Source organism: Rhamphochromis sp. 'chilingali' (genome assembly GCF_963969265.1).
Source record: "Rhamphochromis sp. 'chilingali' genome assembly, chromosome: 5".
Classification (NCBI taxonomy): Eukaryota; Metazoa; Chordata; class Actinopteri; order Cichliformes; family Cichlidae; genus Rhamphochromis; species Rhamphochromis sp. 'chilingali'.
Genome location: NC_137932.1, coordinates 409,880 through 435,905, shown reverse-complemented (window position 1 = coordinate 435,905; position 26,026 = coordinate 409,880). Strand labels below are relative to the sequence as shown.

The 26,026-nt window shown below is 43.2% G+C and overlaps 1 protein-coding gene across 5 annotated transcripts in view; it reads left to right on the top strand.

The window, feature by feature from the left end:
- Positions 1-26,026, top strand: part of disp1 (dispatched homolog 1) — a 129,579-nt gene that overhangs the window by 42,826 nt on the left and 60,727 nt on the right. For 4 of the 5 annotated variants that reach the window (XM_080882419.1, XM_080882412.1, XM_080882421.1 and 1 more), the window contains one exon: positions 3,610-3,687. The exons of the other annotated variant lie outside the window; for it this stretch is intronic. The gene's annotated coding sequence lies outside the window, so the exon portion shown is untranslated. The remainder of the gene's footprint in view (positions 1-3,609; positions 3,688-26,026) is intronic. 5 annotated transcript variants of the gene reach the window in all.

Here is a 26,026-nt window from a genome sequence, read left to right as displayed (position 1 = left end):
ATTCACACACTCAGGCTCCATAGTCTAAACTAATTCTGATAGCTCATTGTCTATGAAGCTGCAGTCAGGCGCCCTGACGAGCGACTTCTTTGGAAATGAAAGTTGACTGTGACTCGAGCCATCGGATTAATTGGTGTATGCATGCTTGGCGAAGGCCTAGCGGCGACCTGGGGTTGATGGGAATTGCCTGTGAGATACTTGCATGTCTGAGCTCTTTCCACACCAACAGGCTGTCACATGATCACAGTAAGCAACAGGGGAAAAGGCAACAGCGTGATGACAAAGGGCAGAATTTTTACAAACTGAACCTCGTGATTTTGATTTTTAACATTTGCAGTGAAGCGTCTTCATATCTATATTTAAATGACAAAAACAGGAAGGATGTTCTTTATTGAGAAGAATCGATGCTTTGATTGTCTTTGGGCCTTTCCGAAGCTTTGAGGTAGAAAAGAGTTTTCTTTTAAAGACTGCTCTCAGTGTGAGGGGGTAAATGCTACCCCTCCAGTGTTGGAGTGTGGGGAGAAACTTTGAGCTGTTATGTTGGGATAAATGGGTCCGTCTAACCCGAGCCCGTTGCTCAAAACGGACTAAAAGCTTCCTCGTCCGTCCATATTTAATAATCAAAGTGTTTTTATTGAGTTTTCAGAAAGCATATCATTCATACAGAAAAGCTCGAACTCAAGTCCTACCGCACAGTGTAAGACAAAACTATACCCAGACAGAGGAAGAAAAGAAAAGGGAAAAAAAAAAAAAAAAAAGGGGGGGGGGGGGTTGCCAGTTATGGAGTGGAAGGAAACTCATCTTCAAAATAGGAAATGAAAGGCTGCCAGACCTTAAAGAATTTCTTGGTGTTGCCCTGTATAGTAAATCTGAGATGTTCTAATTTGAGGTGTGCCATCACCTCCTCCACCCAGCGTTTATGGGATGGCGGTGTTGCCTTTATCCAGTTAAGTAGAATCAATCTCCTAGCCAGCAATGAGGCGAATGCTATTGCCTTCCTCTGAGAGGCTGTTAGTTGAGTTTCCCTCGGTGCCACACCAAAGATGGCTGTCAGAGGCATTGGTTCCATATCCTTATTAGAAATGAATGAGAATGTTCTAAAGATGTTAGCCCAAAAGTCTTTCAGCCTGGAACAAGACCAGAACATGTGGCATAAGTTGGCTGGTACCTGTTTACATCTGGGGCAGGTCGGATCGGCCCCCTGGTACATTCTTGCCAGTTTCTCCCTTGACAAATGCAGTCTGTGCAACACCTTGAACTGTATCAATCCGTGTCTCACACATATAGAAGCAGAGTGTACTAGATCTACAGCCCCCCCCCAGTCAACCTCTGAAATGTCCAGCCCCAATTCTTCCTCCCATTTCCGTCTTACATTGTCCAGGGAGGGGGAAGCCACATTCTGAATATGTGTATATAGCGTGGAGATTGTCCCCTTAGCAGTCGGATCTGTGTCCATCAACTCGTCTATCCATCCGCTTTGTGGAAGCTCGAGGGAGGGGCTGAATGACTTTTTCACAAAGTCCCGAACCTGGAAATATCTAAAGTAATTAGTCTTGGAGGAGATTCCATAGTCCTTTTCCAGTTGAGCAGCAGACATAAAAGTACCATTTTTAAAAAGATGTTTGACACATTCCACCCCAGCTCTATGCCATTCCCTAAAGGCTGTTCCCCCGAGGGCTGGGGGAAACAAGTGATTTCCATAGATGGGAGCAGACAGGAGGGCGGTTCTGTTTTTAAAATGTGATCTGAATTGAGTCCAAATTTTCAGAGAATGAGATACCACCGGGTTGTTTGTGTAAAGATGTTTGCTCAAGGGTAGAGGAGCGCAGACCAGGGAGCGCAGGGACACTGGACTAGAGACATACCTTTCCATATGAACCCATATTGGGGTTTCATCCTCATCCAACTCTTTGACCCAAAATAACAACTTATGTATATTAGCAGCAAAATAGTAGTGCATATAGTTCGGCAGAGCCAGACCTCCCTCTTCTTTCTGTCTCTCAAGAAACTCCCGTCTTATCCTGGGGACAGTTTTTTTCCAAATAAAGGCAGACGTACATTTGTTCAATTCCTTAAAAAATGATTTAGGAATGAAAATCGGTATCGTCTGAAATAAATAGAGGAGCCGCGGCAGTATAATCATTTTAACAGAATTTACCTTCCCTGCTAATGATAAGGGGAGCGACGCCCACCTTTCCATATCTAATTTCGCTTTGTCCAGTGCAACTTTAAAGTTATAGTCCAGTAAATCTTTATACTTACTAGTTACATTAACACCTAAATATGCGAATCTATCCTTATGTATTGCAAAGGGATAGGCCCGGAAAGAAAGTTTCCTCGCCTGTTTATTAATGGGGAAAAGAACACTTTTGTCTAAATTAATTTTATAGCCCGACACCCTCCCAAAATCTTTGATAATACCAAGGGCCACCGGGATACTAGTGGCAGGGTTTGACAGAAAAAGGAGGAGATCGTCAGCATACAAGGACAGCCTATGGTTTTGTGTCCCCCTTTGTATCCCTACCAATTCAGCAGCCTGTCTCAGCATCATCGCAAGGGGTTCAATTGCCACATCAAAGAGCAGGGGTGACAAAGGGCACCCCTGTCTTGTTCCCCGGAATAGAGAGAAGGGTTCAGATATGATATTATTCGTTCTCACCATAGCCTGGGGGCTCGAATAAATTATTTTAATCCATGAGCAAAATGTTGGACCAAAGCCGAATCTTTCGAGGGCCGTAAATAGATAGTAATACTCTATTCGATCAAAGGCTTTGTGGGCATCTAAGGATATCACAATCTCTGGCATAATGTTATCTTCAGCAGTATATACTACATTGAACAGACGGCGGAGATTGCTGGAGAGTTGTCTACCTGCAACAAACCCTGTCAGCTCGTCCGTCCATATTTAACCCCCTCTGTGGCGACCACTGTCTTCATCTTCTCTCTATCGACACACACCTTAGGAACTGCTGATGTGAACCATATGCTGCCTTTGAATGGCCTTCTGTTCTGCTGAGCCCTTGCACATACTCAAGGTCATATCATGACCTTGTTTCTAGGCTACCTGCTAACCTCCCAGGACCGGCGTCACGGGGCAGGATAATGCCTTCCTGTCCTGCTTCCTGCTAGCCGGCCTTCTTGTCTAATCTTCTCTGTACCTGTTAAATCATCACCTAAAATCTCTGCAGTATGAAGCTGCATTTTTCTGTCAGTGGGCCTAATCTTCACAATAAAGTGACCTTTGCAGACCTTATTAACAGACCCGCGAGTGGTGTGACCTCTCAGCTTCGAGGTCGAGGGGAAGGAACAGACTTGTAGATTTTGCCTATTTCGGTCTCTGTGTTTTAATTTATTTTTTTTACCAGACTCTTTTATTGTCTTACACTTAAAAAAAAAAAAAAAATTCTTCCGTGGATTCCTTTACAAGCTTATTTCCAGCAGTGATTTTCAAGGAAAATTGGCACCAGCAGTCTTTCCTATTTAAGGCATAGATGGATAGCACTTGCTGCTGATCTTTAACTCAGTGGAGTCGTTTCTTTCCAAAGGAGCCGATTCTTTTCATTTTGTTTTGTACTGTGTTTCAGAGCAATCTTGTCTGTGTGTCCACAGATTGACCGGTGTCTCTGGGGGCTTTGAGAGTGTGACCACATAAACAAATGCAGAGCACGGTGCATTGTCATCTTGCAGGTAAGGCATGTAGCTCTGCGTTTAACTGTAGATTGTGTATTTACTGTGCAAAGCTGCACACCATAAAGTTAACATCAAACTAGTTCTGAGGGACGTCCTGTTGTACATTTCCTTCATTCAGTAACTGAGTGTGGTTTAAACTAGGGCTGCACGATTTTGCATAAAATGAGAATCAAGATTTTTTGGCTTAGAATTGAGATCACGATTCTCTCACGATTCTCTTTTCCAGTATAAATATTTATTGCACTTATTAACTGCACATCAACTTCGTAACAGTTGAGACTGAACATAAAAACAATAAATAAACATAAAACAACAAATGTCTCACGTTTTGTTGTTGTACTGCTTGAAATTCCGTCTCCACCGTTGCTCGACGCTGCGTGTACAGAGCAGGTAGTGCAACAATAGAAAAATAGTTGCGGGACGGCACTGTGTAGCGTTTGTCTAGGGTGTTGATCATTTTCCTAAATCCCTCGTTTTGCACAGTGTTGATGGAGCCATATCTTTGGTCAGGTGATAAGTGATAGCCTCCGTAATTTCTTTGTGCCTGCGGGAGTTCGACGTGTACAGGGAAGCGCTATATAAGGTTCCTGTTATTGGTGTTTGGGTGGTTGACCCGGACGGATTTTCTCCTGTCACTTTCTCGTCATCCCTGACGTGCTCTCCGTTGTTTTTTCCTGCTAATTTTAGCATCACACGGCACAGCTTCTGTATCACGTGGTATAAGGCTCCGTCCTCGTCATTCGTTGAGCAGGAAGAGTGAGCGCTTGTTGTCATGCAGATTACGTCCCGGATCAAAATGCCGGGACGTCGTCGTCTTTTTTTTTTTTTTTTTTTTTTTTTTTTTTTGAATCGTTGTCATTTGGAAATGAGATCGCACATAAGTATGAATCGAGATCGCGATTTTCTAACGATTAATCGTGCAGCCCTAGTTTAAACCCAAAATGAATGTGATGATCAGTCTGCACAGTGCTCCCTTTGCCACGTGTTGCTTTATTAACTCGGCTAATGTGATGTTCATTATCGTCTGTATTTTGATATTTCCCGCCAAGAGGCAGAGCTATTAGCTAAGGCTGGCAGGCTGAACTGAGCTGTGTGGGTGCATCACACATATTTATTTATTTATTTATTTATTTATTTTTTAGAAAGAGGGGCAATACATATTAATGAACATTTTAACAAATGTAAATATGCCAGATTACAGCCTTGGGCTAATTTCCATCTGCAGACCCTCTGGCAGGTTGGTGTTAAACACAAGTTAGTAAAAACATACAGAGACACTATTTACAGGTCATGTGACAAGGACAAAAACAGTGATCACATTATACTATAACAAACAATGACAAGGAGAGTGGACACAGAGGACAGTATAGATAACAATAACAGAAACACATCAATTATATTGCACAAACCCCAGTATTGTACATGCCCTGACCATCGTGATATTGCGTTCACCCATTGCACTAACAGTTGTTTCCCTTTTTGTAATACACTAACTCTTTGTATATGACCTGTAATATGTTTTATCCATCAGTTTGTGTTTTTTCTTCAACATGTTTTACTAAGATTCAAAGATCCAAAGTGTCATGTGTCACAAGAGAAAAAGGGCATTTCTCTGTGCAATGAAATCCTTTCTTTGCTGTCCACCCACAGATGCTGATTAATATATACAACAGGAATAGAACTGAAGATATAAAAGGAGACAAAATATGGAGGTGTGAAACAGAGATGTGTGCAAAACTATAGCTTAAGAAGACAGGAACGGGTGTGGCACTATATTGAATGTAGATACATATAAGGCAAAAACCTGAGCTCGGAAGTCAATATTTGGTACAATTAGAGGTGGGAATCACCATACATCCCACGATACGATATTATTGCAATTTTTTTTTAATATTTTGCGATATTCAGATTCTGTCCATAAAGGTAAACTTTATCAATATTCATTTTATCTAATATCAAAGTCTCGCACTCAGTCTTTCTCTCATTTCAGTTTTATTGTTGACAAACTGAACGGTTTGTATTACAGTCTAGTCCAGCTTAACTGAATGCAACCATCTGGTACAATTATAGCTATTTATGAAAACTATGCAGCCCATTCAGCAACTGAAGAATTTGAAAGTAAATTAAAACAAAATATGATTTTACATTAAATAAAAAAGTTTTAAACGTAATTAAAATAAAACATGTCTTAAATTAAAATAAGTAAACTGTCATGTTTATTGCTGCCAAAAACAGTTAAACACATTTGGACAGTGAAGGGATGTCAGGATTCTTGCTCAGAAAAAGGATCAACATGCTCTGAAGTCAGAGCACAAAAACCTTTTTGTAACAAAATATCGATTTCTGCTGTCCCTGCATCGATACAAAATATCACGATACTACACAGTATCGATTTTTCCCCCACCCCCCCACCCCTAGGTACAATCATCTTTAACACAGCCTGAACTCTGCTTCTCACGTGGGAAGTTATCTTCAGGAATAGCTGTCTTCTCCTCTTCAGGACATTCAACGCTCGTCTTTGTTCGGCTGCTTTTGTTCGGTTCTCTGTCAGGACGATCCTGCTCTGCTTCAGTAATGTCGAGGTCTGCACTGTGTGCTTGTTTTCTGTCCAGGCGTGCTCTTACTGCACGCAGTGTGTTTGGGGTCATTGTTACAGTATATCAAAAAATGAAGCCATGGGTCAATCAGATACTTTCTAGATGATTTGTAGTGTTAAAATCTGATGGTACTTTTATGCATTCATAATGACATTAGTGTTTTTGAACTTGCCAACACCTCTGACCGAAACGCCCCCACCATGTTTTACAGAGGGCTGTAGAGCTCTCAGTCTGTGCTGACTTTCCTCCTTTTAATCGCTCCAACAAACCTGTGTGTTGCAGCCTCCCTTCCACCTTTCGTAGATTAAACTGAAGAATCTACAGTGTTGTGTTTAGACATGAGTTAGATGTAGTTTTTATGTCTGGGTGATTCATAGGTCTGTGTTAAATGGCTAAACCAACAAAAAGAAAACCCCACATTCCTCTGAAAACGGTCTGGACTGGACCATGGGTGAGTGAAAAAGCTGCCGGTTTCCAGAGAAAATCCTGCAGAACTGTTGCTCGGGATCACTTTAAAAATGAGAAAAGGGTATGGCACCCAAAATGTAGAGCAGTAAGGGCTGTCTCAAGACTTCCTCACACTGAAAATAAAACAGTTCAAATAAGCACATTAGTAATTAGTAATATTTGTTCTGTAGTTCCATTAAAATGCTTCCGAGTGAATCAGAATTGAAATAATGAGATAGGGAGTCACGCTGGTAGACTGAGGCTGGGTAATGATGGAAAAATGTCATCACGATAACTTTATTATGATAAATATACTCTTGAATGGTTAATAGAACTTTATTATTAATGAATAACACGCACACACGGATATTATAACAATATATTTAATTACATTACAACCACACGATTGTTCTCACAGGTGTTAATATTAAACCATGGATACAGTTCTACAGACTTTATGTGTCTCTGTATATTACAAGTTGTTTTCCTGTTGTTTTATCAGCCGTGTACAGCTGATGAAGAAGCTGATGAAGAGGGAAGTTAGTGATATAAACCACACTGTTATTTGTAGCTGCCTATAAACATGTTTAGTGTTTAACACGGGAGTTGGAGGATTGACCGGTGTTTGCAGTCGGCCTCATGTGGCCACCGGGGGCGGTTGTTTTTGGCACTTCGACTTGTCTAAGGGTGCTGTTGGATCAGTAACTGCTCTTCTGTCTGTAACTGCTTTTTGGAAGGTAATGATAACAACGTCCACAACAAAACTGTAAGCTGGTGTTTAATCAGGCCTTTTTTTTCAATTCAAGTGCAGTGTTTTTTGTTCATGAGGTCCTAATTTCAGCTTTACTGCATGACGTCATGTCAGCAACCATTTAAAAGCCTCTAACTAACCAACAATCAGAATGGGAAAAGTCGGGAGCCTTTCATCAGTGTCCTGTAATCACGAGCAGTCTAATAAGGAAAACGTGCACGGAGGGAAGAACTGCTCTGTGACGCAGCTATTGCTGGACCTCTTCATTCCCCCCCGCCTCTGTATGGCGAGTTCAGACAAGCTTCTAGTTGAAGGGGAGGATGTTTGTTCTTCACCGCGCTACAACTGGGTCAGTGAGTGAGGTACAAGCTGTTTATCCGTGGCTCACAGTGCCCCCATACACCCCTATGATGGATTCATGGAAAAAACATGTCTCTCATTTTTTGATATTTTTTAAATGTCTTTCTGGCTGCGCTGATGTGCAAATGAAGCTTAATTTTTATTTCAAAACATTTGCAATGATTTGTGGTCATATCTCTGTGTGGTGGGGTATGACCAGTCCCACCGAGAAAAACGGTATAGACAGGATCAACTGTATCTGTTTACTCACTGTCCAATGTATGACTTCATGTTGACATGTAAGTCTAAGCTCAGGGAGCAGTGCAGCCTTTTATACGCAGGAAATCTCTCGCACGCACGCATCTCTGAGTTTGCACATTTTTCTTTTACACTCAGTCTGTGTTGCAAACACAGTAAAACACAGCATTTGTACTTCTACCAGTATATTAACCAGTGTTACCTGTCCACATGGATCTGTAGTCACACCTCCAAAATGCTAGCTGTGCTGCCGTGTAGAGCTGCTTTGTACATTGCTGTGAACACACTAGGCGTACACACAGATTGGAAGAGCTGTGCAAACCGAGACACACGGCTAGTGTGGCTGATGGTGCTGTTTATAAGAGACCGCCTAATGAACTGGTGCTCATTCAGCAAAGTGCAAAATGTCCATCACCAGCATGACGTAGCCCTGACAGCAGATTAAAAAGCCATCATTGGTTCTGATGCCATCAGTAAAGCTTTGATTCAGTTTGAATTACGTAGAGCCTGTGCAAGTGGCTGACCCCATTGCTAGTAATTGTACCTGTGCATGGTGGACTTGTGTTGCTCTACACCTTCGGCAGTGGACTTCCTGTCTTCAAGTTGGTCTTTTGTCTTCTATTCGCTTCTGAAAATTGTAATAGAAGCAACAGCCAGAAATGCAGAACAGGAAATAATGAATTGATCAATCAGCTTTTGGCTGCAGTGCTGAAACATGTAGTTAGTTTGGGTTTTTTTTGTTTTTTTTAGGGAGGTGCATGTCAACTTAACCTCCCAGGACCTGGGGTCCGTTCTTCGTACCTCGCTAAGTAAGTTAGCTGGATTTGATTGTTGACGATTTCGCGTGATCCTGGATCGTTCGGTTCCCCGAAGCTCATCCGGGACTTGCTGTCATAGCAACAGAGCCGTAAGCGTAAACCTGCTCGGGAGCAGGTTTACTTTATGTAAACAGGATTAGATCGCGGCCACGCAGGTATGTCCGCTTCATTTATACGAAAGCAACAGCGATATTCCACCACTGTTTCACCATAAATAAATATTATCAATGTAACTGAAGATAATGCAGCACCTGATCCATTTATTGATTTCATACAGATACATACAGGTCATTTCCTAAAAAAGGGAAATGTACTATTAATCATTCTATTACATGTATGTGATTATTACAGATGTAATTCATATTTCAGAGTAGTAATTGTAAATTACTTTGTGTAATCAGGATGAGAGACCACGGCTATAAAAGCGAAGGTGGATTTGGGAAGTCTGTCGCAGCCATGTCCTGTCCGTATACGCGAGCAGCCCATTGCGGAAGGTGCAAGATTGATAAGGAGAGTTTTCAGGATTCAGCGTATATTGCGGGACAGACAGGATCCTTTAGCTCAGCGCGACAGTGTGCTCATTGAGAGATATCGATTTTCCCGTGAGGGTATTATTTACTTAACCAACTTGTTGACGAGGGGGTGCAGGACCACCACCTGTCTTTTTTGTTGCTCTGCCCTTTTCTTGGTTGCTGTTATAAACAAACAGATTATTCCAGGGTCTCTTTCCAAGAGACTAAAAGCAATATAAGTGATAAATATTACCATTCTGTAGAACATTCTTATATTGCACTTTTACTTGTTCCCATGTTCTAGTGGGTCCTGTTGTGGCTCTAATGTGAAAGGGGATATAATATAACATATTATAATATAATATAATGTAATATAATATTGGATAATATGGTGTGATATGATAATTCTACCCTACCGCCTACTGGTGTTGGCCAGAGGGGCCGATGGCGCGATATGGCAGCCTGGCTTCTGTCAGTCTGCCCCAGGGCAGCTGTGGCTACAACCGTAGCTGCCTCCACCAGTGTGTGAATGTGAGAGTGAATGAATAGTGGCATTGTAAAGCGCTTTGGGTGCCTTGAAAAGCGCTATATAAATCCACTCCATTATTATTGTTATTATTAAATTACTTACGAGTTTGATTTGTCAGCAACTTTCTGCCAGCCCTCTCTCCTTGCTTTTGCAGCCTTTGCAGTGTTCCCTTGCGTTTTAATTAAACTCTGAAACTCCTGAAATCCCTCAATCAAGAGTTCTTGCTCTGCTGCCGAAAAATACCGAGCGCTCTCCTTCGACATTTTTGCCGACCAATCAGAGGGTTGCCGATCAATGTTTCTACTATCGATGCGTAGCCCCTGTTAAGCCACCCAGTGATCTCACATTACTTCATCCAGCTGTACTAATCGCCAACAGCAGGTGTGTTCGGAGAACCGGATTAGCGAGCTCACGGTTAGCGCGATGATTTGGTCTTGGATGTGTCATTTGATCTTGGATGTAGTAAGCGACGTATGAAGAACGGGCCCCTGGCGTCCACATATGTGGACATCACATTTGGGGTTATTTAGACCAAATTGTCACACTGCTTCCACTGCCCGACTGCAACTGCACCTTATGTACATCCTGTAGTATTCATTCCACCTCATTTCATTTCTGTCATCCTGTATTCTATGTATATAAGTTTAGATTGGTTATATATAGTTGGTTTACACAGCTTTGTGTATGTATGTGTATGCATGTGTAATGTGTGTGTATATATAGACACGTGTGTGTGATTTACATTGCTGTGCTTGAGAGTCACCATCTACCGGAACCAACTTCCTTGTATGTGTCTGTGCATATACCTGGCCAATAAACACGATTCTGATTCTGAAATACTCACTTTTGCTCTACAAGGGCCTGATGTCTACTTACGAGGACATTATGCTGCTACTGTTCTATTGAAATTTTAAACGAATTTCCTCATATGTGGCTCTCATTTTGTTAGAAACAAAAATCAGCTCACTCCCGGTGGCTACTTGGCGGGCCTGGCGCCTGTTGCTCGGTCAGGCCTCCTCCGGGGTGCGGGGGACCCTCAGGCCTCCGGCCTCTGGGCCTGCGGCTCGGTTCACTCTGGCACAGCTGGCTGCCGGCAGAGTCGGCGGGCATGCCGGTGCAGCCCCCTCTAGCTTCTGCTCGGTGGCTACTGGGTGACGCCTCGTCTGGGGATCCTTAGCCCTTCCCATGAGGGTGGCACGGATGCCCCTCCGGCGGTCCTCCTTGGGCTCTCGCACTCTGGGGCCTCTGGATGTCTGGAGCCTGGATCTCCTCCATGCCTGCTTCATGCCCTGGGGGGCGGGGCTATGGCTCTCTACATCCTCTTGCAGACCATTACATGGGGAAACCTTTTGAATACAAGCGCGCTGATCCACACAGGTGTGCACACGGGTGTTCACTGTTCGTAGACTTAAACTACACCTTTCTTGGCTGCTACTTCAAAGCACATTGTGCGCTGTCGGTCCTGCGTGCTGCACAACAACATTCAATATTTAGTATTTACTGCTGTTTACACTCAGCTAGATTAATGCGATGCTGTTGTGTTTAGTATGTTGCTTTGGTTTTTGTTTTTTTTTTGCTTGTTTTCTATTTCTCTCTCAACAGGTGATCCAGGAGATTTTTTTTCCCTCTCTCACTGTCCCTCTCCCCTTCTGTTTAAAATTTCCTTCCTCTTTCTCTCTCCCTTTCCTATCCCTCACTCATGTCTGTCCCGTCTGTAACAACTGAAAATAAAATAAAATAAATAATAAAAACAAAGGTCGATCAAATGGACCAATACGGCAATGCCACGATGATCCATTTGGCAAAATAAATCCATCGGGTCTCCTTGTTGGTCTTCAGACAACAATTCTGACGGCTAAAGAACCAAATGGGACAGGCAAAAAAAAATAAAAAATCAGGTAAAAAAAAATAAATCTGGTAGTTCTTTGTTTTTACATTCATCAGGTCCCAATCAGCCCAAAAATCAAAGAGAAATTAAAAATGCTACTGTGGAAGAGTTCAGGTCTTAGGAGGTTAAAGAGTGGGATTTCTGAAAGGTTTGCTATTACAGCATACCTATGGTGCACATTTAATGCAAAAGTATAAATCCCTCTGTCACGATCCTGGGTCTTAGGACCCAGTGTTTTGAGTTTTAGTTCATCTTGATGTTTATAGTATGTTAAGCTCATTAGGCCTCCTATGTTCATTTGCTTATTAGTTCCCCCTCGTGTTTCCAACCCATGTTAAGTCTCCCCTGCTCTTCGTGTGTTTCATGTCTGTGTCTTACCTTGTCAAGTTCTGGTTGTCATGTCTGCGTCTCATTATGTTTCCTATTTATTTGGAAGAGATCCTGTGCTTTTATATTATGGTTTATGTTTTGAGTCCTTTGATGTACTGTTTCTTGTTTCCCTAGGTCTGTTATGGTTATCTTAGGTTTAGCTCTTTGGCTTTGTTATATGGCTTCCCTGTGTTCCATGTTATGTCCACTGTGATGTGTTGTACCATGTTTCAGGTTCCTATGTTCTGTCTCTCCAGTTGCTGTTAAGTTTGCGTGTTTTAGAATTCAGTCATTGTGTTTCCTGTTTTACTTTGAAGGTCCGTGTCTCATGTGAGTGTTTCTAGTTTTGCGTCTGTCTCGTCCAGCCTGATTACTCCCAGCTGTGCTCTCCTTCTGTGTCTCATTCCCTCGTTATCCCTCTGTGTATTTAAGCTCTGTGTTTCTCTTTGTCAGTGTCGTAGTCTCCCTCATGCTGTGTGTGATTCTCCCCGTGGTTCCTGGTATACTTTATGTTTAGCTTTTAGCTTATGTTTTGTCTCCGTGAGTTTGCGTTTGGGTCCTCTCCTGCCTGCCACACAGCCGAATCATGACACCCACTTAATCCTCCTCCACCAACCCTGCGCCAAGCCCGGAAATCATCCACCCGCCAACCCGGTCATATCTGTGGGAGGCTACAGCTTCATCAGACTGAGAACCGGAGCTAATGTCAGAGTTTCCACACCAAAGCAATTTACAGATATCCTCTCTTGTTAATATAGTATTAAATCTACTGCATGAGCTACAGCGTGCAGAAACATATGTGGCCAGCTTTGGTAGTAATACACGGTCGTAACAAAAGATCGTGCTTAGCACAAGAAAAAATGTCTTCAAAACAAAAATAGACTGCCATTGTAGCTCAGTTATTTTGCTAATGCAACAGATGATATTCTGCCTTTGTAGAGCTATGTGCATGTGCACTCTCATTTCTGTTATTTCTTTTAACTTAAAGTTTAAGCTAAAGGTTAATGAGCTATTATTCAAGATTTATTACCAAGATTACTGTCAGAAAACGACTACAAGAAGACAGCTCCTTGGAGGACAGGACCAACTTCACACCCGATCAGATCTGCACACTGTTAGACCTCTGCCTCACCACTAAATATTTCAAGTACAACGAAGGCTTTTACAGACAAAAACATGGCTGTGCCATGGGCTCCCCCGTGTCACCTATTGTAGCCAACCTTTACATGGAGGAAGTGGAAAGGAAGGCTCTTGGGTCTTTCAAAGGAAGAGTACCCAGCACTGGTACAGATATGTGGACGACACCTGGGTCAAAATCAAGACACAAGAAGTGGAATCCTTCACTGCGCACATTAACGCTGTGGATAAAAACATCAAGTTCACCAGGGAAGACACAAAGGACGACTGTTTGCCTTTCCTGGACTGCGCCGTGCACATTGAAGAGAACGGCAACCTCAACATCGAAGTTTACCGGAAGCCCACACACACGGACCAGTACCTCCTCTTTGACTCCCATCACCCTCTGGAACACAAACTTGGAGTAATCAGGACCCTACACCACCGGGCAGAACATGTTCCCTCTAAGCCTGAAGGGAAAAAGAAAGAACACACACATGTAAAGGAAGCACTCAAAACGTGCGGCTATCCTAAATGGGCGTTCTTAAAGTCAGCAAAGAGGCAGAGAAAAGAAGACCAGACACCAGCGAGGGAGGATAAGAAGGACAGACGCAACAACATTGTCATCCCCTATGTAGCCGGTGTATCAGAGAAACTCAGGAGAGTTTTCTCCAAGCACGACATCCCGGTGTATTTCAGACCCAGCAACACGCTCAGACAGAAACTGGTTCACCCGAAAGACAAAACGCCAAAACACAAACTTAACAATGTGGTGTTTGCTGTACAGTGCAGCGAGGAATGCCCAGACCTCTACATTGGAGAGACCAAACAGCCACTTCACAAGCGCATGGCACAACACAGAAGAGCCACCTCCACAGGACAAGACTCAGCAGTCCATCTGCATCTAAAGGTCAAAGGTCACTCTTTCGAGGATGCCAACGTTCACATTTTGGACAGAGAGGACAGATGGTTTGAAAGAGGAGTGAAAGAAGCATCTATGTCCACTGTGAGCGACCATCTTTGAACAGAGGCGGGGCTTACGACACCAACTCTCTGCCATCTATAATCCAGTTTTGAGATCCTTCCCAGACGCCTTAACGCCCACTCACATCCTGGGCCATCTGACCTCAGGAATTCGCATGATAAGGTGGGGCCAGGTTTCACAATGAACACACCCGAAACTCTGGCTGATTGTGACCCACACCCAGTTTCACACCTCACACTATAATCTGTACTTTATTATTTATTTTTCTGACAACTTCTTATTTACACAAACTTCTGTACTTTCTGCTGTTTTTAATACAGGCTTGTTACTTTTGATTCAGCGTTATCACTTAAAGTGAAAACAAACATTGTATTCTTGTATCGTGATATTATTTTATTGTCGTCCTTCAAGGAGCAACTTTTTCCTCTCTTACTTGGAGTACATTTTAGAGCCTGTACTGTTTAAATTTTGACTTGTGGAAAGAAATTGATTGTAATTTTAGTGAAGTATATTTAACACCATTATGGGCGATCGTGGCTCAAGAGTTAGGAGTTCGCCTTGTAATCGGAAGGTTGCCGGTTCGAGCCCCGGCTTGGACAGTCTCGGTCGTTGTGTCCTTGGGCGAGACACTTCACCCGTTGCCTACTGGTGGTGGTCAGAGGGCCCGGTGGCGCCAGTGTCCGGCAGCCTCGCCTCTGTCAGTGCGCCCCAGGGTGGCTGTGGCTACAACGTAGCTGCCATCACCAGTGTGTGAATGTGTGGATGGGTGGATGACTGGATATGTTAAGCGCTTTGGGGTCCTTAGGGACTAGTAAAGCGCTATATAAATACAGGCCATTTACCATTATCTCCATCTCGCTTTCTTAAATGAAATACTGTTGCATCGCTGAAAGCAGTGTGTTAAAGCTGGCCCAATAATGTAAGTCAGTTAGCCGTGTTTTCATTGTTTTGTATGTTACACTGTGACGTGTGGGTAATAACTGATGATCCTTTAGTTTAGTCTGTAACCCAACCGAATGGTCTCAACATGGCATGCGTGTCTCTGATGGTTCATTTGGTTACTGCTATTTTTATTTTTAATGTGAGCGATGTTTTGGGGACTGTTGCCATCCATCCTTAAAAGCTAGCAAGAAAACCTGGACCTTTAACGCTCATGCAAAGTTCACCAAAACAATTATTCCATTCATCACCACTTTCCATTGGTTTTGTCTGAATGCCAAACACTAGACACGTACAACCCAAAGAAAGGTGTCTAGAGATGACGTTAAAATCCTTTCGTGCTTTGGACTAATGTTTCTTAGCTTGCTCACTCAGTCTTCCAGTAACCAACGACAGATCCACCCTCCCCGCTCTGCACGAGCAGCTGTGTTGACTGTCTCGTGCATGGGAACCCTTGATTACTAGGCTGACTGTACGTTTGGGCTGAGCCTGGCAGCCAACTCATTGTGCCTCCCTCAGCCAACACACAAAACAGAGCTTTCTTAACTTTGATCGTGGAGAGTTGTAAACGACTGCTGCTTCGTCATCCGAGGCCTCGGGTGATCCACCGGGCTTCATTAGCCTAATGAATGGTTTGGGGATGTTTGTCTGGGCTACAGTGTGCCTGCCTCTGGCAGCCAGTTCATGCCTGACGGCCTCACGTTGGCAGCCAGTCGCTCGCTGTCGGCTTCATTAGAGGCTTCAGCTGCGATGGCTCGGGATGATGTCTTCGTTAAACTTTATGATTTGTTGATTTTAATAATCTGTTGTGTTTCTTGATGTGATTGTTAGGGACACGTTAGAAAAACAGCACTTGTTGCAATAACAAGATGCAGGTGTAGTAAAATGACATCAGTGCACAAGCTCAGCTGGAGGCAGCTCTCCAGCCAGAATATGATTTTTCCTGAAATATGCTGAGTTTGATTTACGATTAACCTTTCTCTGTGTAATGAAGCCACATCTGAGAGGAAAAGAGATGTGTGTGAGAAACTGCTAATATTGAAACATGTTGGATGGTTCTGATAGAGTCTTGGTTGGTGATCAATAGTAGATGCTTTGAAAGTTCTCAGTTCAGTTTTTCCAGATATTTGGAACCGTTTAAGCTCAATAGTCCTAGTGGGCTTGTGATTTACACAGTTGGCTAACAAGATCCCCCGGTTCGATCCTGAGACGAGACGCAGATTTCCTTTGGGCTTGTGTCAGGATAAGCATCCGACTTACAACATCTGCCAGAATGCGAGCTACTGTAGTGACCCCTTGTAAACAAGGAAGCCGTCAAGAGTGTCTTTTATTCCTGTTACGATCAGACAAATAAATCCTTAGAATATGTGCGTTTATTGTTTCTGCTGGATCCGTGTTTAAAGCATCAGATGTTACATGTACATTCACTTCTGAAAAGGATCCTGATGAAATCATGTTACTGTATTACTCGCATATCTGAGCATTTCCTGCAATAATATGAAAAATGTGAGGCATAACCTATCTGGCCTCATCTCATGAGGTTGTTAAAGGAAAAACATACAATATACTTACTAGATGGGAATTTAATGATGCGGATGAAATCACCAATGCAGGTGGAGTTGTACCAGATGTTGGATCCTGCCAAATGTCTGCATAGAGAGTAATGGTTGTGTAGCACACATTTAATACATGCTTACATATGTACTTGTCCCAGTGCGGTGTGACAGGATCGTCAAGCTCTCCATCTAGTGTCCAGCTTCAGAGACGAAACATACTGAAGAACGTAGACTGTATCTGTATCAATATCTGTATATTGATGGATGTTTCTTGATATTTGTGTTCCCAAAAATCCCAAATGCTTCAGGTTCAGGACGGATGTATAGGCATTTTAGTTGTGCTGCCCCTGGTGTAAAAGATGGATGTAGCCACTGTGACATCATGTTTTGAAGCCTCGAGTTCAGAGATGGGCAGTAACGTGTTACTTGTAACGCGTTACTGTAATCTGATTACTTTTTTCAAGTAACGAGTAAAGTAAGGGATTACTATTGCAAAAACGGTAATTAGATTACCGTTACTTTCCCGTAGGAACGCTGCGTTACTGCGTTACTAAAACCGTGATTTTTTTTGCGAGAATGTCTCACGACAGTGACGTAAGCGAGTGCAACGTTAGTGACAACAGCTGTGTGCAGATCAACAGTGGATCACATATCGAGTGCAGAGAGAGTGTGAGCGTGCAGCGTTTAAAGCGTGGAAGTACTGACCTTACTTTGAGTTTGATTCCATAAAAAGTGACAAAAACATTAGTGTCCGCTGTGCGTGGGAAGAAAACTTCTTTTTACAGCGAAAAAAACCCCTAAACTTCCAACAAGCACCGAGTAGCTACGACGTAATGGGAAACTCACAGAGAAACTCGCGGATTCTTCCACTGACCGCGGCACACCTGCACCAGGGTAAACCTCCGCCTGCCCCACTCCTGCTTTACAGGTGAAAATAGAGCAACAGGACCGCTGAGTCTTTGACTTTATTTATTTTCTGCTGTGTTTTACTTGCATCTATTTGAAAGACTGAGTGTAAACACAAAAAATATTTTATTTTATGAGCTGGAATGTGCAGAAAATAGGTTTAAATGTTAAACTAATTTCTTCCAGTCAGAGAATGTTGCAGATAATTACATTTTTGCTTGATGCATAAAGTTAAAAGATTAAAACTAATAAAACAAGTTTTAAAAAGAGACTTTTCCATTTGATTACATTTTGTATGATGGATTATGTAGAAAAAGTAGAATTGGCTGAAAGATCTATCGCTTTATCACCTACTCAGGTTGTAAATCTTGTTTTTAAAAAGTAACTAGGTAATTAATTACTTTTGAAAATAAGTAATCAGTAAAGTAACAGGATTACTTTTTTGGGGAAGTAATCAGTAATTAGTTACTGATGCTTCTTTCCTTTCACTCTGCGTTGTGTCCTGTTGTGGATCCTCTTTGCTGTATTGTCCTGACGTCCCCAGCACAATCGATTAGTGGCAGTGGATCTGTCCCAGCTCACAGCTCAGTGTATTGAGAGTGTAGGTGCCAGTAGGGAAGGAAGGATCCCACTGTCGTGTCAGCTTCTGACCCCTCTGCCACAATGGGACCCCCCCCCACACACACACACACCACCCCCACCCCCTTTCCCTGCCAAGCTGGGAAGAGTAAATATTTATCAGCCCCCACAACAATGGCCAGCTCAGAGGAGAAAGACGCTCTGAGCAGAGCTCACGCAAGGCTGACGGATCACCTGATGTCAATCGAGGCTTAAAGATGGGCTTCAGGAAGCACAAGACTCTGGTTTGCCAATAAACACTCTGCACGTTGTTCTGTCGCAGGAACGTCCGGCTATTCTGGACCAACTGTCAGACTCAAATCTTTGAAAACTGTGGAGTTTGTCTAAGAACTCCAACTAAACTCGACTGATGTTCAGTTTTTACATGAAGGATGTTTTAGTGAAGGCCTCACTCAAACTACTCTTGTTCTGTTTTGTCTTTCTGTACTAACCATTAGTTAATAACAGAGGTTGGTATAGAGCTCCTCTCTGTTTCTCAATTTTGTTACCAAGAAGTGTCGAACCAAAGACAAAAGGAAGCAAATAATATTCGTCATGGGCCAAACACTCGCATCAAACACAGCCGTGTTCTTCCCTAAAAGCTCAGATATGCTCAGTGTTTTTCAGCTGAAGCCCAGATAAAGTCAGCAAAAGCTGTAAAAGGTTTCAGTGCATAAATCTGTAACTGTTACAGCTGCGAGTGTCTCTGGATCACCAGTGTGGCTCCATTACTCTGTCAAGCTGTGGTTAGAGACCAGATTATTGCGACTGTGCATCGAGCTTGTGATGCTGTTGCCATTCGAAATGGTTGATTTCAAATATTGGGACCAGGTCTGCAACCCCGCAGCTGGCTGTCATTTTCAAATCAACTTTGGTGCACTTTGCTCTTGTGTGCTATCTGTTTGTTGCACACTCAGCTATTTGGTGACCAGCTTGTCGTTGTAAAAAATGTAATTTCTCTCATCACAAAGAAGCGTCCGCCCTGTTCTGAGCTGTGGGTGGCTGTAAGTCTCTTCCTGCTGTGGGTGCTGACGATGGGCTGTTGCTCCTGCAACATGGTCAAAAACACCCACTCACTGCCATAATTCATGCAGCTAAAGTTAACTGCTTATTGTGCGGGTCTGAGTTAAATTTACCTCAACTTTGACAGGAGAAACTGAAGCAGTGGGAATAAAGACAACTGTTAATTGCCAACAATGCAGTAAATATACCAGAGGGTTACCTGCTCTATGTGAGGAGATGTCCAACCATTGGCTGGAAAGTGATGCACAGCATCATATATGTGGGAGGGTGTTTTTACTTCTTCTTAATGAGTTTCTTACCAAGACTGAAAGCCTGCAGCTGAGGCCGCACCGCCATGTTTTAGGCTAAATGCCAACTTGTTCCGCTGATGGTGCCACTGTACGCAAACGGTTATTTAATGTGTTGTTAAAAACGATTTGAAGTCATTGTCTTTTTCTCCTGAGCCTCGTGTTGTTTCCATCTCTGCTCATTAAGATTAAACTCCAGGGCACTACATCACAATTAATAGCTACATGTTGGTGGGAGGTGTGAGAAAACAAAACGGTGCTGAAGGCGGTCTCTGTTCCCGTGCACCATCAGGCTCCAAGCGACGTAAACGGCCTGAAGCCGGTGACACAGATAGCCAATAGTTTGGCTGTGCGGTGTAGAGGAGGGGGTAAAAGAGCAGTAAGAAAAGAACAGACGGCTGCAGGGACACGTCATGTTGCAGGTAGAACTTGATGTGCATTTACAAAGCGGTGTTCAGGAGCATGCGTGCAGCTGCGCTGAAATATTCTGCACAGCCGTGTCACGTAATATATGATTAAGGAAACACCTGCTTGAGTGAGTAACAGAGTGGATTGCGAGCAGGTGCTTCCCCACATGTTCAATATGAGCAGTTAAGCTTTCCTCGCAGCTCTGTATAGGGGTGCTGGGTGTGCTTGGTTGCTACATTGTGTTTTGCTAATGTAAAAAAAGGAAAAAACCTCGGATGTTGCAGGAGGACACGTTGGCCACGTTGGACTTTTGAGTGCTTAATGGTGGCGTTTGAGTATATAGGGGGAGGACAAAATGCTCCTCCACATGTGGAAGCTTGCTGAAGAGTTTCGCTGAGTGATGCTTTCTGGCATTTCTGGCATGTGCCGATGTGATGCTGCGTGACAGAAAACTCATCAAAGCGGTGAATCGGCACATTTCACAAAGGCAACGAGTAAATCAAATCATCAACTCCGCTCGCCTGCCTGCACGCCGCGGCTCTCTGTAGGCTTGTTAATTGGCCCAGTAAAATTGTTCTTGGCAGATGTCCATAATGAAACACTAACATGTCAGATATGGTGTGAAATGGTCGAGTATGAATGGTTGGCAAAGACCAGGCTGCTGCCTGCCAGAGAGCTGCAAGTTTATGAGACACTTTGTTTTTAAGGCTTTTCTTGGTGCTAATCTTGACTTGATATTTTATGTTTTATAAATCTGTGGATTGTTGGACTCCAGTTTATTCTACATTGGACCAATTAGCTGTAAAGACGCAGGATATTAGGTTCAACAACACTGTTTCATTTTCAACAGTCGTCGTTACTTCAGTGATTGTGTTTCTGCAGCACAAAGACTTGATTGAATATAAATATTCAAATCATCAATTTGCAATGGATTTTCATGGTAATCAGCTGTTGGAGATCACAGCATGACAACCCAACAGCTGACAGTATTGTACTGTAACGTCATACAGCAGTTTTATATTTTTACAGTAAGAGACTCGTTCGCTTCAGTCAACACTGTAAACACAAGTGAAGCTTCCGATAAACTGAAATAAAATCAATGCTTCTGCTGGAGAGGGTAGTATAGAATAAGAACCCGACTTTAAGTTCAGTGCCTTTAACAATTATCCTCAGACTCAGTAAGAAAACACTTTATTGTCTGCAATGGAAAGAAGACTAAATACGACCACGATGAAGATGCATGTTAGTCCCAGTATGGGGTCCTAGTCCAGCATTGATGCTTTGTCTGTAGTACTGTAGGGTTGTACATGTTGTTTCTTTCTATTATTGTGCCTTTGTGTTGTGAACTGGCACAAAATTAGGAAAAAATGAAACAAGTTTGGAACTACAGTATTATTTGTTTTTCCCAAAGTGCAGACACAGTCCACTGGGTATATTATACCACACTGTCACAGCTGCGTCCTAATACAGGACCTTTCCCTGTTAGAAACTTGTTATATTGCCTGTCTGCTTTTTTTAACCAAACAAAAGGCTCATTTCAGTTTAACTATACACTCAACTCGAGCGCTTGCAGAGCTAGAGGCTCCAGGTATCACTGGTGTACCTCTCCTCCCTTTATTATGCCTTTGGGGAGCCCCACTGACCCTGAAGCATGATGTATTTCCTTAAGCCTGTCACTAATAATTTCCCCCTCAATGTTAATGACTCAAAGATTAATGCCAGGGCAAAACTGGGCCCCCATTTTCAGGGCCCCGCCTTGCCTGCAGTTTTACACTGTTTATAAATATTTATGGACACATACAGACAGCTAATAAAGTCAGCGTTGGCAAAAAGAAACTGGACAACTTTCCACTTATTTTCATTTTTTGAGCATTACTGTTCCTCCGTGCTGCCCCGCTTCCCTGTGCCAAAAAGGTGTATCCACCATTTGAGTCATAATAATAACAACTTGTTTTCTCACATAGGAAAGAAGGGGGTGGGGGGTGTAAAAATTGCAAACAGGCCCTCGGTCCAATGAGTATGCGCCTACATGCCCAGCAAAGATAAACATACCCTCATGTGTCCCACGGCTCGCGTCTGCTGTGGGAGCAGCACGGGGCTGAGGGACAGGTACACACACACCTGTAGGCTTTCTTCACCATTTGGTGCTGTATCAGAGCTTGTTTGTACCCGTCGAGGTGAGCGGCTGCAGAGCGGCTGTCGAGAGCAGAAACAGGGCACCGTTATTGTTTCAGTGCACGCTTGTCTTTTAACATCAATCTCTGATCACAAGCGTCTCGAACAGTAAGGCATGGGTGCTTTTCTTTTTTTAAATCATGCACTCTTGCAGCACTGCAGTCACTGTGTTACACTGCACACGAAAGAAGCAGTAGTGCATGTATGGGATTAAGGTCCATTTGTCAAAGCTCTCATTTATCATGGAGCCCACTGGTGTCAGACCTGCTGCTTTCCCAGCCCGTCTCTATTACGCTCTGCTGGTACTCACTTGGACACTCAACACCTGACCTGACACACACACACACACACACACACACACACACACACACACACACACACATACACACACGTATGTGAGAGGCTCACAGACAGGATAAATGAATGGCCCTGAGAGAGACGGTTCACAGTCCAACCATGAAAGAATTCCTGCCTTTCTTTTGGAGAGTGCAGTCAGCCTTGATGGGGGTGACACCCCACCCACTGGGAATGGCCTTAAAAGATAGATGTAGCAACTACAAAATCACAGATTCATGTTTTTGGACTCCACTGTGGCTTTTTGGACATTTTTGGAGCCACAGGTGAACCAGAGTAATGAGTGTAAAGTTCATCAGTAGCAGACTGAGCCTGCTCTGACGTTTGGATGTTCTGGTCAGCAGGTTATCAGATATTGAGGGAGTGACGGCACGGGCCAGGTTGGGAGGTGAAACTGACAACAGTGTGGCCACGCCCCTTTCTCTAAGCTTTAATCCATTTTTGTGAGCTATTAGGCAAAATTAAGGCACAATTAGTTTTTCTTTTTTCCCACCAGGCTTTGCCTTTGGAAACTTTAACATGGGTGTCACTTTTAGTGTCAGCCTTAAGTGACTGTTGGAGAACACCCTGCAACCCAGGGTGTGTGTCGTGGCCAAGAACCAGGAACTTGGGCAGCAACCTGCAGCCACTTCCCAGCCACGACAGCAGTCCTGACTGCAGATCTACTCTGCTGAAGTGCTCTCGGGCAACAAAGGCCCTTTCTCAATATGCGTACTTGTGCGTACTTGCGTTCTCGTGTACTCGTGACACGTCATCAGTCGGAGACCAAGTACTGTTCCAATTCGAAGTACGCATCAAGCCGAGAACGCGAAAAAGTCCCGGATGTGTTCTCGCTCCGCCCGTTTTACCAAGCATGCATCGGTGGTGACTTGTGTGGACTTAGTACAGCTAAATATCCCAGAATGCATTTCGTCCAAAACTCAAACGCGGCAATGGCGGACGAGCGGGGCTAAAAACTTTTAAATATTACTCTTTCTGGGTCACAAAATAAACTTTTAAGTTATTTTCAAGCGAGAATGTAGCTGTGTGAACTTCAAATATCTGCTCGATTTATCAAGATGTCATATATTTCCAAACGCGCTCCGACGTTTTCGGAGACGTCTGTGACCCGCCAGCTCCATACCACAGCGGTCTCCAACCTTTTTTGCGCCACGGACCGGTTTATGCCCGACAATATTTTCACGGACCGGCCTTTAAGGTGTCGCGGATAAATACAACAAAATAAAACTAGTACCGGTACCGAAAAAAAGAAGACTTATTCATAACACACGTGAAAAGACCCAGGGAAACCGAGTAAACGATAAAAACGATAACAAAATTGGGGACCGCTGCCATAGCAGACAGCGAGGTCAAGGATCATTAGAGCCGGCGAGAACAGCGGACTCCCGGCACATCGTTTCCAACCCCCCCGCGGTCTTTTTGCTACTCAGGTTAAACAAACCCCAGCAGCTGTCTATTGTATTGAGTGTCCACTACAATAAAAATAAAAGCGTTCTAACATCTCACCTGCTTGTTTTTATTAAGGTATGTACACGTATGTACATGTACACTATTTTTATTAATAGAGATTTCACTACTGAGGTTAAACATGATATATAAGTCACTTAGATCACTTCTAAATGTTAATGTTTGGTTTGTTTCAGTGTTTTATTTGTTCCTGAGTAAACCGGTTCGGCTGCGATTAAAGCTTCATAACGTATTACTCACAGTTAAATTTATTTTTTTTGTTGCCTGTCCCGTTTGGCTCTTTTGCATCAGAATTGTTGTCTAAAGACAAAGAAAGATGCCCAACAGATTTACTTTACCAAATTGACCATCCCAGCCTTGCCTCAATGGTCCATTTGATTCACCTTTTATTGTTTATTTTATTTTCACTTACTTCATCCATTTCATTCAACGATCTGCTTTCGCTCTTCCCCTTCTCCGTCGCCACCATGCTTTTTCTGCCGTGTGCGTATGAAAATAAAGGCACTGCGCATGTGCGTTTTACCCATATTCTATCGCCATATTTCATTTTCTTATCGTTGCCCAACATTACACCGGTATTACTGTGAACGGTATGATATGGCCCAGCACTAGAAGCTATCTGCTGTAGTGACTCTTGTACAGATGAGCAGATCAGAGGTGTTCTTTGTTTATTTAACAGAAATCTAAGATGACACATGCATTCACAAACCTTGCAGCTTTGTAGGCGTGTGGTCCATGTAGTGCGTTCATCGAATTCTTTAGTCAGCATTTAAACACTGCAGCTGTAAATTAGACCCACCTTTGCCCTGGGTGCTTGTCTTTAAACGTATCTGGCAGCAGCTGTGCGAGCACAACTAAAAATCTTTCTTTGTCTTTAGTGTGTGAGCGTCTTTTTTAAAGCACTTTACTTTGGACATTTGTGTTGTGTGCAGTGTATCTGTACAGGTTCTTACATCAATGGCTCCTGGAGTGTTGAGTTTGTCAAATTCATATTAAAGACAAGAATCAGTAACATCAATTTAAACGGTTACGATTTGTTGAGATTTAAAAAAAAACTATGACAAAATTACCCCCCGCTTCCCGCCCTCAGTGGTACAGTCCAGTGAACTGAAAACAATCAGCCTAGAGTGCTTAAAAAATACACTCACACCATTAAATACCTTTAAATATTAAGTTAGATCAGCTAAATCAAGATTTACTGAAATGTCATTTGAGAAAGAGAAACGTAAAATACATCAAATCATCAATCAGCTGTCTTACAGCTGCTTCACACACGGCGTCTTTGTTTGGTCCTGTTGACTCAGGTCATGGAAAAAGAAGCTGCGAGACAAATGAGGAGACGGGTAATGAGAAGGATGTGAAGAGGACAACATGAGAGCGTGTGTGAGCATGCATGCAAAGTCCTCTGATTGTGATTCTGCACACAGCACTATCTGAGCCAGAACTGTGTCCACTTCGGCTCTCTCCTACCCAGCTCTGCACAGCCCTCAAACCTCAGAGGGCCCTCCAAGCGCTCCCTTGTCCTTCAGTTGGATGACACAGGATGAAGTCACTTCGTTTGCTTTGGCACCAGGATCTTTGTTTCAGGCACCGCGGTGACGTGCCAGGGGCGTGTTCTCACAGCAGAGCGTTCCTCCCGCTGCTGTATGAAAGGGACAAGGCCATAAAAACTAAAGTGTCCTCTGTGTAGCTCAACAAATTGCAGTGTGGGACACACTGTGCCAAAGCCGAGCACGGCAGGAAGCGGTTTTTGTTTGTTGCTCACAGCATGTTGCACAGTATAGCTGTGTTGCTTTCTTACTAGCCGACTGTGTTTGAACAGTTGGTTGTTTTAAATGTTCCCTCACTTTTTCATTTTATAGTTTATAAGAAAATCTGAACTCCGACTTTATGAAGACGACTTTTTTCTGATTCACTTCCAAAGCCAAGCTAACATTGCCTCAACATGCTTTTACACAAAAATAGCTTACCACGATTAGCAGGACTATATTACA